This window comes from Sarcophilus harrisii, chromosome 2 (assembly GCF_902635505.1).
Source record: "Sarcophilus harrisii chromosome 2, mSarHar1.11, whole genome shotgun sequence".
In the NCBI taxonomy this organism is placed as follows: domain Eukaryota; kingdom Metazoa; phylum Chordata; class Mammalia; order Dasyuromorphia; family Dasyuridae; genus Sarcophilus; species Sarcophilus harrisii.
Genome location: NC_045427.1, coordinates 551,716,825 through 551,727,286, shown reverse-complemented (window position 1 = coordinate 551,727,286; position 10,462 = coordinate 551,716,825).

Here is a 10,462-nt window from a genome sequence, read left to right as displayed (position 1 = left end):
TTTAGCCTAATTGCCTCACCGATCTGGGTCTCTGGCCATTTCTCTGAAAAATTAGGAGGCTGGACTATATGATTGCAAGGTTTCTTTCAGCTTTAAATCCCCTGATCCTTTGCTGAACAGCTTCCCTCATCTCCTGTGATGTGGGTCCTCACAATGAATATTTATGTGAAGGAATAAATATTTTTCCTTCCCCCCCCCCAAGGCTGCATGGGTTAATCTCTGGTTCTCCTTCTGTTCTCTCCCAATGTAACCCAGAAGACAAAAACTGACAGCTGCATCATCTTCCTTCTTTCCTTCTCCCTTTTCTTCCTCCCCCTTTTGGGGTGTGTGTGCCTCCCCTTCACAATCTTCTTCCAGCTCTCCAGCTTCTTCTTGTCATTCTTCTTCCATTTTCTCATTTGCTGCCAGGAGCAGACACTTACCATGCTTCTGGCCCTAATGAGGGGTAAAAAGTTCAGGTCTGTACACTCCAGACTCCCACAGGTACAAAGTGATGCTCTTGAAGCCCTGTGCTCTGCAAAGCCTGCTTCTGAACCAAGCGGTCACCATCCATCACCTCCTCCATCCCCTAGCCTGTCTGAGTTTCTGCAGCACCTCCTTAATGATTCAATTTTTTCTGAATAGAGACCATGTTACATTATTACTAATAGCCATCATATGAAGCTATAGAATCATAGAACTGAGTAGAAGAAATTTGTTCTCCTTGCATTTTGCAAATGAAGAATTGGAAGCTTGTGGAAGTTCCATGAGCATCAGAGGCAGAATTTGATTCCATGCCCCCTGACTCCAGGTCCAATTCTCTTACCATTCTATTGATCTCAGAACAATCCTATGAGACAGAAATGTCAGATATAATATTATACCCATTTAACAGATATGGAAGGGAAACTAAGCTATGGTGAAGTTAAGTAACTTTCTCAACACCACATGTTAATCAGAGCCCCAAGAATAGGCCCCAGATTTTTCTGATTTTTTTTTTATTTAGTATGTTTTTCATTATACCACTCCAATAATGGAAAATTTCCAAAAAAGTAAAAGTCTATGACCCTGAATAATGTACTATCCTCATATTATCATTCCACTATACTCCCCTGTTGATCTTCTGTTCCAGCATATTAAAATTACACTTAGTAACCAGAAATTTCATATTCCATTCTCATGCTGTTGTGTATTCTCTGGATTTTGGTTTGCAATTTTGCCTCCAAGACTTTTTTGGCAAACTAGTTCAGTATCCCAGCTTTTGCTTAAGAAAAATTTGCTTTGAGTGTTTCCTTGGACCAACCAATTGCCTTTCCAGAGGAAGGACAGATAGATATGCTTGAATCAAAGTTCTTTTAAGTGTTTCTAGGTCTTTTTGTCCAAAGTATTAATAAAATCCAAAACACATTTTGTCCAGCACACTTTCCCATCATTTTAAATCCCAGTGTATCTGAAAGGAAATGTAATCCACATGTTTCTTATTCATTTACACTTAACTCATCAAAACACAGTTCTACAATAGCTGCTTGATGTCCAAATGTCCTTCTGAAATCTTCTTCTTAACAGCTGGAAGTCCTGAGTTGCCAAAAGGATGTAGAGTTAAATCTTGGCAGTCTCCATTCCTCACCGGATTTAATCAACAGGTCCTGCACAGGTTAAGTGTGGAAAATGGAAGCAAGCATGGCTACCAATTCTCCATCAATTTGGTGGTAGTTTATAACAAGGCTTCTTAAACCATTAGCCCCATATGGAACTGTGGAACTGAACATGGAGGTTGTGAAAATTTTGCCAGTAGTAAAAGGTATCAAATATTTTGCCTAGACTTAATTCTTCATGTAAAAATAAAGTACATCGTTAATATGCAAATTTGCTTTTGCCTTCAATAAAAAGTAAAATTACATGTATACCAAAGAAATGTTTTAAAATAAATTTCTTTATGATTTATTATAAGTAAATGTTTAATTTGTGTACCTATTTCATATACCTATATAACAAGGATCATGTGAAAATTGCTGAGGTGAAAAGGCATTGCAAGTAGAAAAAGTTTAAGAAGCCCTGTTCTACAATATAGATTGTATAATCATGATGCTATAAAATGCTGTAGAATGCAAGAGAAGTAGGAGAAAAAAGGAAGAGGACTAGATTTGAAGTCAGATCTCAGTTTTGAAACTTATTAACTATGCGACTCTGGATCAATCCCAGTTCATCCATCTGAAAGAGGGAGATGATATTTGCATTGCATACCTTACAGGGTTGTTTTATCAAATGAGCAAAGTTGTTTTTAAACCACTGTAAATTATGGCTATTTTAGTGAAGATGGTGGTCAACAAACCATTGGTCATGATTGTAGATTCTATCTTGTGAATTTTAAAGGGATAATGTAAGTAAAGCACTTCTATGATAATCCATTTGGTTTTAAGGAAGAAAGCCACAAGTTTGCTCAATTCAGTTTACCAGGTGGTCATTAAGTCCCTATGATCAAGATACTGTACTAATTGCTGAGTATACAAGAGAATGATTTTATATTCTGCCTCCCTCAGGGAACTTACAATCTACAGAGGGAAGAAGACCATAAATATATACAATATATACTAGGATAATACAAATTAATTTGGGTTGGGTAGAACACTTAACACTTAATAAAAGTCTCTTGTTAAAGGTGGTTCTTGAGCTGAGTCTGGAGGGAGCTAGAAATCCCGAAGCATTCTAAACCTAGGACTATTCTGTACAAAATCATGGAGAAGAGAAATGGGTTTTATAGAGTATGAGGAGTAAAAAGTCAGCTAATTTAGCCTCTAGCAGAGAACACACCCACTTACTGATATTAAAAGAAATACTGCAAGGTCCTGGGACATTATTTGACATAGACACCTGGGTCTCCTTTATCTGCTTCTGAGATGAGTCAGAACTCAGGTGAGGTCCATCCAGGAGCTTCTCACTTCTGCCAGAAGTGGAGACTGACTCTAGTCATAAGAATTAAACATTAGGTCTCAAACAATTGTTCTAGCAGGAGAACAATGGGGAGCTGGAGCTCTTAACAAAACCACCAGTTTAAGATAAGCAGATCATAGATATTTTTGAACACAGTAGTCACAAGATAGCTAAATTAGGATGTATAATAAAGAGGAGCAAAATTCTTTTAGTCACTGTAATTGTTTCTGCTTGCCTATCTACTCTCCTTTTCTGGACAAAGACCCTACCTACTGTAACAGACTGTCACAATTAGGTGGTGCTATAAATATGGCTCAGGAAGACCTGGATTCAAATCTAGCCTCAGTTAATAACTAAGTATATGATTTTGGGTGAGTCACACTTATTTTTAGTTACCTCATCTATAAAATAAGGAATAATAATTCCTACTATCCAAGGTTGTCATGAGGATCAAATGAGATGATATATGTATAAAGTGCCTGGCACATAATAGATACTAAATAAATACTAGCTATTATTAACATGAAAATAGCATGGAAATGCCATATTGCTATTATTCTTCTTACTCATTCACTATTTGAACTATTAGCTCAATTATTTCAATTAATTTACATTTTCCCCCTTTCCCTCCCCTTTCCAGATCAAAATGCCTGATTCTCTGTTAAGTGCTTTAGGTTTCTACTCAAACTTAACTAGATGTTAATAGTAATAGCTCACTAGGGAAATGCACTTCCTTCCTTCTTTGTAGAAGTGAGGAACTCTGGGTTTATATTATTGTATGTGCTGACACAAATGTTATATTTTGATTGATTTAACTGAACTGCCATTTCATCTTTCTTTTACTACAAAATATGTTCACTGGAGAAGGGAGGAAACAGAAATATATTTGTAAATGAAAAATTACATAAAACCCAAAATTAATAATATAAATTTTAAAAAGAAAAATATTCACAATTCTCATTTATGCAATATTTTACAAAGTCCTTTCTTCATGACCACCCTGGGAGATAAGTGGAGGAAATATAATTGAGGATTTACTCACACAAAAGCAAGTGGCTGAGGGATTCAAATCTGGCCTTTCTGATTCCATGTCTGAAAATCTATTCAATATGTCAGACTGCCTCTAATAAAACTTTTGTAGATTAGAAAACAGAAAATACAGAAAGTGAAGAAAACTACCTTACAACAAAAAAATTGATGGACGTTTGTCTCTTTCTGAGTCTACAATCCTATAAAACCTGGCAAGATAGTGCATCAAAGACATGGTGCTCATGGTCACATTCAATCATTTTTATTTACACCACACCTTTAGAAAATGGTTTTTTTTTTTTTTTTTTTTTTTTTTTTTTGAAATTGACCTGCCTTGGGATAGTTATAAAATAGAAACATGAAGACTTGATGGAAAAAATGAAGCCAGCCATGTCTACAGTGCCAGAAGAGACTGATGGCAGAAAATTTCATGTTTCTGAAAAGCAAAAGTCACAAAATTGATTGAAGCAAAGACGTGTAATAGATAAGACCAATTCCATGTGCCAAGTTAAGTAAGGAATTGATCCAATTCGTGAGATAATTCTGTCCTCAGAATATCTTAATTTGAATATACAAATAATAAAAGCAAAAAAGTCATGTATCCTGAATAACATGAAAAACTGCTTTCAACATCCTCACTTGGTACGCGTAGAAACCATCAGTAGCTGTCATCAATGGCTGTAGTTCCACAGTGGAAGACAGAGCCGATTGTAAACAACTTACCACTTGGCACTGCTAGAGCTCCTCCTACAAACTAGGTTCTGTCTGGGGCAGATTAAAAAACCTGTAATCTTTTGGCAATACAATTGGATAAAAAAGGAAGCAGAGGAATGCCTATAAGTAATGACAAAATAGATTTAAGGTACTTTTTGAGGAAATGTCATTTGATTTTGAGGCAATCAAAACACAAAAGACTTCATGTAAAAGGTGGTACTAGAGATAAGTCTTAATGGTGATTATTTGAAGAGTTGAAGATAAGAAAGATATTCCAGTCCCAGGAGACAGTCAGTACTAAAGCACACAGAGGAGCTTAGGATATGCTTTGTAAGAAACAGCAGTCCTAGTTTGTATAGTCATAGAGTTTGGTGTCTAGAAGTTCTGAGTTCATATCTGCCTTCAAATACTAGCTGTGTGATCTTGAACAACTCAATTAATGTCTATTCCCAAGGTTGTTGTAAGGATCAGATAATAACTGTAAAGTACTTATCAGAGCTATATGTGCTTGCTGTTATTAGTATCATTATTTGACTGCGCATGAAGGGGAATTATAATAAATCTGGAAAATTAGGCTAGTGTAACACATTATGAAAGGTTTTAAATATCAGGCTGAGGAGTTTGATCATAGAGGTATTAGGTGCCCACTGGAATTTACTGAGTAGGGAAATAAGTGCCAGATAGATGCTTTAGGAAGATTATTTCAGTGAATGGATTAGAATAAAGACAGAATTGAGTGAGACCAATTAAAAGACTATTGCAATATGATGAGAAATAAAGCAGACACAAATTAGAGTGATATTTGTTTGAACAAAGAGAAGAGATAAACAGAAGAATTCTTTTTGAATATGTTTTGGGAAAAAATAGTTATTTTTTTGGATATGTGTGTGTTTGTAGTCATAGGACCTGGATCCAAACTCTAGTTCTGCTCTTTAATGCCTGTGTGATCTTGAGCTAATTAGGCCTTAGTTATCTCATCTGTTAAGATTTAGCAATTGAATTAGATGCAGAAATGTGCAAGTAAATAATTAAAACTGATTGTCAAAAAATGTGTATATAATACACTTTTAAGTTTAATCTGCACCATTAACATTTTCTCCATCATTTTTGACAAAACAATAAATCAAGTCTTGATTTCTCAAGTGAAAACATTCATTGTTTGTCCAGTCATTTTCACTTATATTTAACTCTTCTTAACTCCATTTGGGGTTTTGGCAAAAATACAAAAGAAAGTTTGCCATTTCTTACTCCAGCTCATTTTACAGATGAGGAAATTGAGGCAAACAAAATTGAGTGACATGCCCAGGGTTACACAGCCAGGAAGTGTCTGAGGTCAAATTTGAACTCAGATAAATCTTCTGGCTTCGGACCCTGCACTATAGCCACTATGCTACCAATGCCCAAAAATGCTCATACTGAAAATTTAACAGTTGGTTATGATAAGCTGGTTAGAGTTGGTTCCAGTACAAGCTTGATCACATTACCCCTTCCATCCTTAGATCCTGTTCTCAGCCCATGGGATTCTTATCTTTATCTTTCTAGGATAATCTATCCAAATCAATTACTCTCATATTTGAGGGTCACTTTTGCAGCAATCTATCTCTGCAGGCCTATCTCTTTGTCCATCATGACCATTATAGATCCATCCCATTGCTTTTTTCTAATAGTATATATCTTTGATAATGCTTGTTAGGTTATTTCCCATATGCAGGTCATCTTTGGAAATATATTATGATCTTCCTCTACCCACCATGTGCCTTTCTATTACCCTTTGTGTCACATACAATTTTCTTCTTCGATGATGGTGGTCTATGCTTTACTACCATGTAGCAGAGTTGGGAGGGGGGAATGCCAAAATCTTTCCATATTCTGAAATCTTTCCAAAGCTATGTAATCTCAACCAGGGTTATCTTAATTTTTAACTGGGGGAAGAGGGATGAATGGGGTAGAAGACAGAAGGCTCTTCTCTGAAGAACTTTTGAAATTCCATTGGATCAATACAAGCTTAACCAAGCAGCTGCTTGAGAACCTTGGCAGGACAGTGCCCAGGGTGGAACTATTTCCTGTCCATTTGGGAACACGTTTCAGGAGACATTAGCAGATGTTTGGCAGATGCTTGGTCTTCTTTCCAGTCAGCCAACAATAACATAGCTCAGAGATGGAGAGGGAAGGAAACTTTTGCAAGTTGGCTGGGGAGGTGGCTGAGACCTTCCCAAAGGGAGAGTAGAAGAGCCAACTCTGGTTTAGCTCTGGTTACTTTTGCAATAGGAGAAAAGGGAATTATATGTGGTTAGTTAGAACACAGAGATTCTGATATTAAAGGTTCACGTTCCTTCTTGTGTGTATCATATATTCTTAAGCTCATCTACCTATCTTACAAGTCTAAAAATGATGGCTGTCATTATTTAATTCAGCTCTCTAAGAAAGTAGTGAATAACCATTAATTACTAAGGCTCTGCAAGTAGAAGCTAGATAACCACCCATACATCAGGAATGTTGGAAAAGGACTTCTTAGATTGAGTGGAAAATTAGGTCAGATTCTAAGGATTTTTTAATATTCTACAGAATTAGTCTCAAGGATATGCCTCATAGATATAGCAGGTGGATACATGTATGAAGAAAAAAATGCAAAAATGAGTATCTTCTAAAACATGCCCTATTAAAGATTGTGGATGATGGCATTATTTCCATTCATCTTAATAGAATATAAATATTACAAAAGAAGAAAAATGGGGGAAGGATGAATTGGTCTAGTGAGCTATATTCTGGAAAAATATATCTTACCCCCTTTTCTTCCTCTTATATGCAGGTATCATTCAATGTACCTATCCACACTCCACTCCTTGGCTCTGAATTTGTTTTACCAATCAAAATAGCTTCTTTATCCAGAAAGTTCATCCTACTCCTGGACTTTTCATGAGGGAAGTACACTCTGCCCCTGCAATTCCTTACTCTTAAAAGGATGGTTTTTCTAAAAGACTTCGCTAAAATTAAAAAAAACAAAAAAAAACAAACAAAAAAAAACCACCCAGGCCAGATGTGTTCATTACTCTCTGGACTCTAGTTTTCAATCTGAACTTTCTCTACCATACCTCTACCCCCTTCCCTAGGTAACTTTTCTCTAGTCCCTTTTTTAGCACTCTTTTTCAGTCCCTTTTCAACATACTTTTACATATTCTCTTCCCTCACTAGAACGAAAGCTGCTTGAGGACAGGGATTATTTCTTTTTGTTTGTATTTGTATTGTATTGTACCACCATTATGTTCTAGTGTCTGGAACACAGTAAAAACTTATTGATTTGACATTATAGTTTATGCATATTTTATCTACCCCTGAAGATTTCCAATCCATATCTCAGAATCCTGGGACCAGTCCAGTCTCAGAGAGGGCACCAGTCTATATCTCAGAGAGGGAAAGGACTGGGTCTTCTTCATTTTGTAGCTATCAGAGAACCTTCCATTGAGCATATGCTCAATAAATATATATTAAATTGGCTTGAAGCAAATCAAAATAAATACCATATGGATCAGATTAAATTTTGGTTAATAGTTATTTTCACCTGTCAGCATGCAACCCAATAAGTTTGGCCAACCCCAAGAGAAATATCTGTCCCTGGTATTTTGTAGGTCTCACACTCACATCGATTTTATTTTCTTGCTTTGTTTATTGATCCACTGCCAAATCGTTCTCTCTGCAGTATTGTTATGTGCCAACTCTTGTTCTTTTCCTTCCGAGAAAGGAGATCTCTGTCCAAAAAATAAAGTCTGAAAAGAAAAGAATTGTTTTCCAGAAGCAGGGAGGCTCCAACATCCAGAAAGCTCTCTACCTCCTTAGATAGCTCCTTTCAACATGGCATAAAAACTCAGATCAAAAAGACTTGAAATAACCAAAATATTCAGAATGAGGTATTCTAACAATTAAAACGCATTTATGTTTCATACCAATTCCATAAGTTCCTCACAGAAGCATAGAACATTAGAAGTCAACAGGACCAACTCCTATTCAAAAGATTAGGAAGCTAAGGTTGAGAAAAGGGAAGTGACTTGCCCAAATGTCTCAGCTAGTAAATGGAAAATCAAGAAGATAATAAGTCTTCAGGGATACATATCCTTAACAAAATAAACCTTGAGGAGAGAATAGTAGATGAGGAACTGGACAGAGGAAATGGAGAAAATAGTCTGTCTTCTTTCTCAGCACATCTTTGTTTCCATGATTAGACTTTGCCAGTACTCTGGGAAACAGGTATTTTCTAGCCTCATAAGCCCTCTCTAAAACTTTCCCCAGTATTATCTTGACTTCAATAACCCGTCTCCTGAGACAGGGTGAATATTTCAGTCATTTTTCTTACTGCTACTCTTAGACACAGACTTAAACAAAAGAAGTTGGAACAGGAAAGGAGAGGTTTTTAATTGACCACTTGAGGAGAGGAAAGTTAAGGAGAAAAGTAAATAGAGGAAGAAAGGGGAGGAAAGAAATCTAAAGTAAAACCTCTCCATATTAGGAAAAGGGTTGACAAATGGGGATGGGGGAAGAGGAGAGAATGGAAGAGAGGAAAAGAGGCTAAGCAAAATTAAGCACAGGGACAACATTTACTGACTTAAAAGGGAAGGTGAAAATTTAAAAGTGATACTAAAGATTCAAAAAGAGAAAAATAAAATTAACTCATAAAGGTGAATGTGAATGCACTAAATAATCTAATAAAATGAAAGAAAGGAAGAATGTAAAAGAAAGCAAAAACCGCACAAACTACTGTTAATAAGAAATAAATCCAAAATACTAATACAGATAGAAAATCAAAATCATAGACTGAAACAGAATTTATTATTCAGGTGTTCCCTAAAAGTCAGGAATTGCATAATATTAACAGATAACCAAGGAAATTATATTATGCTTAAAGGAATAATACACAACAAATCTATATATGTGTGTGTGTGTGTGTGTATATATGTATGTGTATATATATATATATATATATATATATATATATATATTTAACATACTGCACCAAATGGCATGGTATCTAAATTCATAAAAAGATCAAATCAATTACAAAAAGACATAGTAACATAAAAATAGGAGACTTTATATTTTTCAAGATCTATACTAATTTAAGAGTAAAAGAAACAAAAGGTAAAATATGCAACAAATTGTCAAAGATTTTAGAGCTAAAAGTTTACTTCTGAATGGAAACACTAAATGGAACCACATACCATAGCATTTTATAGTACTATTATAAAATTAGATCATGGAATCAAGATCAAGGAAAAAATGTAAATAAATATTTTAAAACAAAAACTTGTCTTTCATAATTAAATAAAAACAATTATGATCAATTCAGGGAGGAGAACCAAAAGACATAGTTCTAAATAGAGATGTTAATGAAATACTAATAATGAATGAATCAAACAAAAGCCACAGAAACAATTAATAACTCTATGGAAGACAATAATAATAAATAGCAAAATAAAATTTCTGAGATGTATCTAAAATCATAACATTAACAAAATAAAAAAAAGAATTAATGAAATAAATAAGCATCCTTTCCATAAATTTTAAAAAATCTTTAAGACCACAAAATTAGCACAAAGAAAAAATCTTGAAAATTAGAAAAACAGGTAAATTCTGAACCAAAAAAGATGTTAAATTACTGATAAAAAAACCTAAAAACTGATTCTTTTAAAAGACTAATATAAGAAGTTGTTTATATTGTCAAACTATTTAAAAAAGAAGAGGGTGGAAAACAAAATTAACAAAACAAGAAACGATCAAGGCAAAATAAAAAATATGAAATAAATAAAAAGAATTATTA